The following is a 7,119-nucleotide window of genomic DNA, read 5'->3' as shown; positions in this document are numbered from 1 at the left end:
ACATAGTAGGACCAGACCTACTCGAGGTGTACAAAGAGATGGTCGCAGGTGGTAGCATGCCTCAGTCTATGAGAGAAAGTATCATCACGCTCTTGTACAAACGGAAGGGAGAGAAGTGTGACCTCAAGAACTGGAGGCCCATCTCTCTCCTAAACGTGGACTACAAGATTCTGGCAAAGACAATGGCGACTAGACTCAGGGGTGCTATCGGTGAGATTGTCCACCCCGACCAGACCTGTGGGGTCCCTGGACGTAGGGTCGCTGACAGCCTCGCCCTGATCAGGGACACAATCCAGTATGTCACGGACCGCAAGGTTCGGGCAGCGCTGGTGTGCCTTGACCAGGAGAAGGCCTTCGACCGCGTCTCCCATGAATTCATGGACAGGGTACTCAGAGGGTTTGGGCTGGGGGAATTCTTCTGCAGTTATGTTAGAGTAATGTATAAAGACATATTCAGTTCAGTCATGGTGAATGGTTGGAAAACAGACCCCTTTCCAGTAAAGTCTGGGGTTAGGCAGGGCTGTCCTCTCTCGCCCCCTCTGTTTGTTTGCATTATAGAGCTCTTGGCGGAGTACATCCGGAATAACCCAGACATCAGAGGCATCCCGGCACCAGGAGACGCGAGAAGAGAGGTGAAGTGTTCTCTCTACATGGATGATGTCACCCTCTTCTGTGCAGACAGTCCATCGGTGTCAGAGCTTCTGAGGACCTGCGAAGACTTTGGCCAGGCATCGGGCGCAAAGATAAATGCAGCAAAATCCCAAACCATGCTGTTTGGACACTGGGATAGCAACCAGGAGCCCCTTCCCTTCCCAATCGAGAAGGATTTCATCAAGATCCTTGGGGTCTGGTATGGGAAGGAGGGGGCAGCGCTGAAAAGCTGGAAGGAACGCCTGGCCAAGGTCAAACAGAAACTGGGTCTCTGGAGTCTCCGCAAACTGAGCATGGAAGGGAAGGCTCTGGTGCTGAGAAATGATGCGCTGCCTGTCCTGCAGTATGTGGCCCAAGCGTGGCCCCTCCAAGCCAGAGAAGCGCGGACCATCAACGCCATGGTCTTCCACTTTGTCTGGGGCTCAAAGATGGACAGAGTTAAGAGATCATCCATGTACAAGGAACCGCGCAAAGGAGGGAAAGGAATCCCGGACCTCCCTACAAGACTGCGGGCCTGCTTCGCCTGCACCTGCGTCAGGATTTCCCTGGGCAACGCCAACAAGACCCACTCAGCCTACCTCCTTTTCCGCTTCTTCCTCACACCAACATGGAGGAGGCTAGGCTGGGACAAGTGGGAAAACAGGGCCCCGTACAACTGGACGCTCCCTTGGTACTACAGGGAGATGGAAAAGTTCATCGCAGATTTTGGCCTTCAGGGGGTGGTGCCTGCATTGTGGAACCCAAGGACAATCCACAACCTGATCCGGTCCCAAGACACCACAGATCCCATTGAGGACTTTCCAGCGGCCACAGTTACCCAGGTGTGGGAAAATGTGGCATCAAACAAACTCCTGAATATTCACAAGGACATCGCCTGGCTGACGGTGAGGGGGGCACTATCTGTGCGAGCATTCATGAACAGACGGGGCCTCTGCCCACACAGGAGCTGCCCAAGGGGGTGCCCGGCAGAGGAAACAGCGTACCACCTCTTCTGGGCATGCCCCTTTGCAAGGAAACTGCGCAGGGCCCTGAACACTGAGTTGAGTGCTCACATCCCGCCCCAAGACATTATACAACAGTCTGTGCTGTATGGACTCTTTGCACAGACCCACACAGTAGAGGCAATACAGAACGGCTGGAGGATCCTCTGCTGCATGAAGGACATTCTCCTCTACGCAAGGAAACGCCTGGTCCTCAATGATGAACTGCTGACAACCGAAGCCTGCCGCAGGATGGTACACAGCCTGCTAAGAGACTATGAAATCAAGGACAGCCTGGAAGATGGGGGCCCTGAGTAAAACCCCCAGCCCAGGCAATCATCCAAAAATAAAATAAAGAAAAAGGGAACTCCTTGCCTACTCAGGCAAAACACGAACACTTTGTAAACCACAGACTCTGAACAGAAAATATATATGTACCCACCCAAAATGCCCAAAGTAAAATTGAAACTACCCCTTCTGCTTTGAGGGGGGAATGTAATTGCCACACAAGTCTTCTTTTTGAATTGACTTTATTACCCTTGTATCATCTTTAAGCACTTAATAAAGATATTTTTACAAAAAAAAAAAAAAAGGTGGTTCTCCCAGGGTGAGGCTCATCCATTGCACACCGGATGTGCTGACCCCTGCGATGTCCCCAAATGCGGGATACTCGACTGCATAATTTCTGGTAGTGGGGGACTGCGTTCGCGCTTTCCCCTGATCTTTGGTTTCAAAAAATAGAACAAAAAAAAATGACTTGTCGGCCTGCTGGTTGCTGTTGCTGCTCCAGGCCTGGCTGTCCTGCACTATGGAGCCCTGGCCTACAGATGGCATGCCTCATGCAAAGCCCTCTGCCGAAAGGGATGCTGGGAGATCACTGTCTCCCCACTCTGGAGGCTGGCCCAGGGAGGTGGCAGAAGGCCCCGTCTTGTCGGAAGGCCGGCCAGGCCCTGCAGCCTTTCCCAGGGCTGCAGGCCTGTCGCCCCTTCAGCCTCACCCTGGCCTTTGCGGGCTGCTAGCCTTGCCAAGCCCCCTCGGCCTGGGCCCGGCGAGGGGTCTGACCGCGTTTGGGAGCGTTCGGGAAGGCGTGAGGGGCTTGGGGCGCGATACCCTGCTCCCAAAGGCCTTAGGCCTGGTTTGCTCTATGCCCACATGAATTGATTTCTGCTTCTCTTTCCACCAGCAGGCACCCCGGACGACACTGACTATGCCAGAGAAGGAACGACTGCAAGCATGCGCAACAACACAGGGCCCTGCTGGCCTCTGACCCTGGGCGAAAGGGGGGACCGGAGGAGGAGGAGGAGGAGGAGCAGAAGAAGAGCAGCAGAAAAAGAAAGGGGGATAGAAAAAAAAAAACAAAAGCCAAGCCGTACGGAGGAGGAGGAGGAGGAGGAGAAGAAGGAGCTGCAGCAGAAAAAGAAAGGGTCGAAAAAAATACAAATGCCAAGCAACAAAAGGCCTTCCCCCTCCCTTTTTGGGCCTGTACGATGGGTGGGCGGCCGGCTGCCATCACCAGATGCAAATCTCGCTGGAAACGGAGCATTGTGGGAAAGCCGTTCCGCACGATGCCACCCTGTGTCTCCAGTGCCACACAAGAGGGGCCAGCCGTGCTGTTCCTGAACCAACTCATACTTACCTGGCAGGGGAGACACCATGATCACATGGTTCTTTCTTGGCCTGCATTCCCTAAGGAGCTGCAATTAGCTGATGAGCTAAAAAAAACGGCACTTTTAAGTGCTTTTGGAGCGTTCGTTTTTGCAGCGAATTTCGGGACCTGCGACGGGAGAAACAGAAGAAGGACTACCGCGACGTCGAGATGGCTGGACAACTGACCCCCGGGATGAAGAACACCATCCGGATGAAGAGGAAACCAGATGCGGACGGCAGCATACCCCAGCTGAGCAGGGAGACCTTCTCCAGGCTGATGCTCACAGGCCTGGGCTTTGCCCCCTCCGAGGTCTGGTGTCTGCAGGTGTTCCCAGCATCAGGGACATACCTGGTCACCATGGCCTCAGGGGAAAGCTGCCGCCGCTACTGGACCATGTGCTGGAGCAGAAGAGAGGAGAAGCCCTTTGCAGACTTCTCTATGGAATGCCAGCAGCAGATGGGAGTGAAGAAGATGACCGTGCACATTTACAACCCCCACGTGCATGTGCAGGATGTCACCACCTTCCTCCGCAGGCACTGCACACTGCTGAAAGACCCCGTGAGGTCTTTAGACAGCAATGGAATCTGGGATGGAAAGTGGCACGTCACGGCCAAGCTGCCGGAAGACCCGGGAGCAACGGACGGGACCCGCCACCCCCCATCCAGCTTCGCCATTGGCAGGGACGCTGGATACCTGTATTACGCTGGGCAGCCGAGGCTCTGCAACAGGTGTGGCAAGCCGGGCCACACGGGCAGGGACTGCGCCGCCCTAACATGCAGGAACTGTAAGCAAGAGGGACACACAGCCAAGGACTGCACGATGGAGGTAGCTTGCAACCTCTGCGGGCAGGAAGGCCACCGCTTTAGGGACTGCCCCAGCAGGGCCAGATCCTACGCAGAGGCAACAGCCCCCCATGAGAAGAGGCGCCACAGGAGGCACCTCCTACTGCGGCCCAAAGGAAGGACAAAAAAGAGGGCAAACCTAAGGTGACCAAGCCGGCCGCCACACCAGAGGAAGCCCAGGACCGTGAAACAGACCCCGCACTCAGCACCATACCAGAGACCAGCGAGACACAACAGCTGGTTCTCCAGCCCAACGCTGAGGACGCAGAGGGGGGTCCTTGGACCAAAGTGGATTCAAACAGCAGAAAGAGGAGGCTAAAGGAGTCCTCCGACACTATGCAGGGGGCGCCCAAAAAACCCCTCAGCACCAGCAACAGCTTCGACCCACTGGGGGTTGAGGCAGAGCAAGAGGAAATGGAGATGAGAGGGGACCAAGTCACTCTGGTCCTGCAGGAAATGAGGTTCATGGCCGATCAAATGGCCTCATCCCCCCTCCCGCAGGAGGCAGAAGAAGAAGCAGAGGACATGGAGAGCGAGGTCGAAGAACAAATTGGAGGAACCCAGGCAAGGATGACAACAGCCCAGCCGGGCGCCGAGGCAGAGAGCACCAAAGCAATGCAGACAGGCGGAGCAGCACCAGAACAGCACCACACAGCAACCGCAGAGGGTCCGGTCCTGGAGCCGCAGCGAGAGGGTGGACAGCCTGGTATGTAGCTCTGCCCTGTGAGTAAAACCAATATGCCATGAACTGAATTTTATTAGTTTAAGCTAAACCTTTAAACATTATTATGGCTATTTCATTATTTTCCATAAATGTGAGAAGCGTTAAGGACAAGAGCAGATGCGCTAGCACCCTGAGTTTTTTGGCTAGCCAGAATAGTGATGTTTATTTTCTATCGGAATGTGCCATCCCTTATTCCCAGTCCTACAGACACCTGGAGGACCAGTGGACTCTAGGCCCCTCATATTGGTCAGGGGGGAACAGCACTAGGGCTACAGGTGTAGCCATCTTAGTCAGAGGGAAGCGTTTCACGGCCGACTCCGTCACCGAGCTTGAATGCGGCAGAGCTCTTGTCGTTGACGGCTCGTGGGCGGGGGAGCCGGTGAGGCTCATGGCTGTGTACGCCCCCTCAGATGTAGATGAGCGGATGGAAATTCTCCAGCGCCTGAGGCCACTGCTGGTCACCACCAGAACAATATTGATGGGTGGGGATTTTAATTGTGTCTTGAAAGAGGGAGGACGCATAGGTCTGAGGGCGGGTTCTGGGTGGATGGATGCCGCAGCAAAGCTCCTGGCGGAGATGGTGCACGAGGCATCCTTGAAAGATGTAATAGGGTCAATGGGGCCTAACGGCAGGAACTTCTCCTGGAGCTCCCCAGATGGCTCCCTGCACTCTAGGATAGACTTTGTCTTCACCTCCCAAACAGTGAGGGGGGGACAGAGTACTATGATACCTGTCCACTTCTCTGACCATCGAGCTATCCACTTCCAGGGTGAACTGACGGGCAAGTTCCTAGCAGGACCGGGAGCCTGGAAGTTGAACAGCTCCCTGCTGAGAGAAGAGAGACTGGAAGCCGACCTAAGGGAGATGTACAGGTCATGGCAGGAAATGAAGGATGGCTTCCAGTCGACAGGGGAGTGGTGGGAATGGGTCAAGGGAAAGGTCCAAGATTTTTTTAAGAATGCGGGGAGGAGGAAAGCTCAGGGGAGGAAGAGGGAGTGTAAAAAACTGCAGCGAGAGCTACAGGAGCTGCACGACCTCCAACTCAAGGGATGGGACGTAAGGGTTCCCCTGGAGGAAGTCAAGAAAGGGCTGAGCCAGCACTTTCGGGATGAGTCCAGGGGCATCATCTTCCGGTCCAAAGTGGAGAACCTGGAAAAGGGGGAGAAATGCAACTCCTTCTTCTTCAGGAAAGTCTACGCTGCGCACACCCCTCTGGTTGAACTGCGCGACAAGGAGGGAAAACTCTGTAACTCAAGGGATGGCATAATGAAGGTGGCGACTGACTTTTATGGGGACCTCTATGCGGAGAAGAGGTCAGTGGGACACCAGGCAGAAAAGTTTCTGTCGGGTATCCCAAGAACGGTCTCCCCAGCAGCGCAAGCCGCACTGAATGCTCCCCTCACACTGCAGGAGCTGCACCTTGCGACCAAATCTTTCAAGACAGGCAAAACACCGGGAAGTGACGGTCTCCCAGCCGAATTTTACGTCACTATGTGGGACATAGTAGGACCAGACCTACTCGAGGTGTACAAAGAGATGGTCGCAGGTGGTAGCATGCCTCAGTCTATGAGAGAAAGTATCATCACGCTCTTGTACAAACGGAAGGGAGAGAAGTGTGACCTCAAGAACTGGAGGCCCATCTCTCTCCTAAACGTGGACTACAAGATTCTGGCAAAGACAATGGCGACTAGACTCAGGGGTGCTATCGGTGAGATTGTCCACCCCGACCAGACCTGTGGGGTCCCTGGACGTAGGGTCGCTGACAGCCTCGCCCTGATCAGGGACACAATCCAGTATGTCACGGACCGCAAGGTTCGGGCAGCGCTGGTGTGCCTTGACCAGGAGAAGGCCTTCGACCGCGTCTCCCATGAATTCATGGACAGGGTACTCAGAGGGTTTGGGCTGGGGGAATTCTTCTGCAGTTATGTTAGAGTAATGTATAAAGACATATTCAGTTCAGTCATGGTGAATGGTTGGAAAACAGACCCCTTTCCAGTAAAGTCTGGGGTTAGGCAGGGCTGTCCTCTCTCGCCCCCTCTGTTTGTTTGCATTATAGAGCTCTTGGCGGAGTACATCCGGAATAACCCAGACATCAGAGGCATCCCGGCACCAGGAGACGCGAGAAGAGAGGTGAAGTGTTCTCTCTACATGGATGATGTCACCCTCTTCTGTGCAGACAGTCCATCGGTGTCAGAGCTTCTGAGGACCTGCGAAGACTTTGGCCAGGCATCGGGCGCAAAGATAAATGCAGCAAAATCCCAAACCATGCTGTT

At 54.6% G+C, this 7,119-nt stretch overlaps 1 pseudogene; it reads left to right on the top strand.

The window, feature by feature from the left end:
• Positions 1-2,213: 2,213 nt before the first annotated feature.
• On the top strand, positions 2,214-2,351 carry LOC138512766 (U1 spliceosomal RNA; annotated as a pseudogene).
• The last annotated feature ends 4,768 nt before the right edge of the window (positions 2,352-7,119 follow it).

Source organism: Ambystoma mexicanum, chromosome 6p (genome assembly GCF_040938575.1).
Source record: "Ambystoma mexicanum isolate Mex_15411 chromosome 6p, UKY_AmexF1_1, whole genome shotgun sequence".
Lineage (NCBI taxonomy): Eukaryota > Metazoa > Chordata > Amphibia > Caudata > Ambystomatidae > Ambystoma > Ambystoma mexicanum.
Note: the sequence above shows the minus strand (reverse complement) of the source record. Positions and strands in the feature narration are given on the sequence as shown.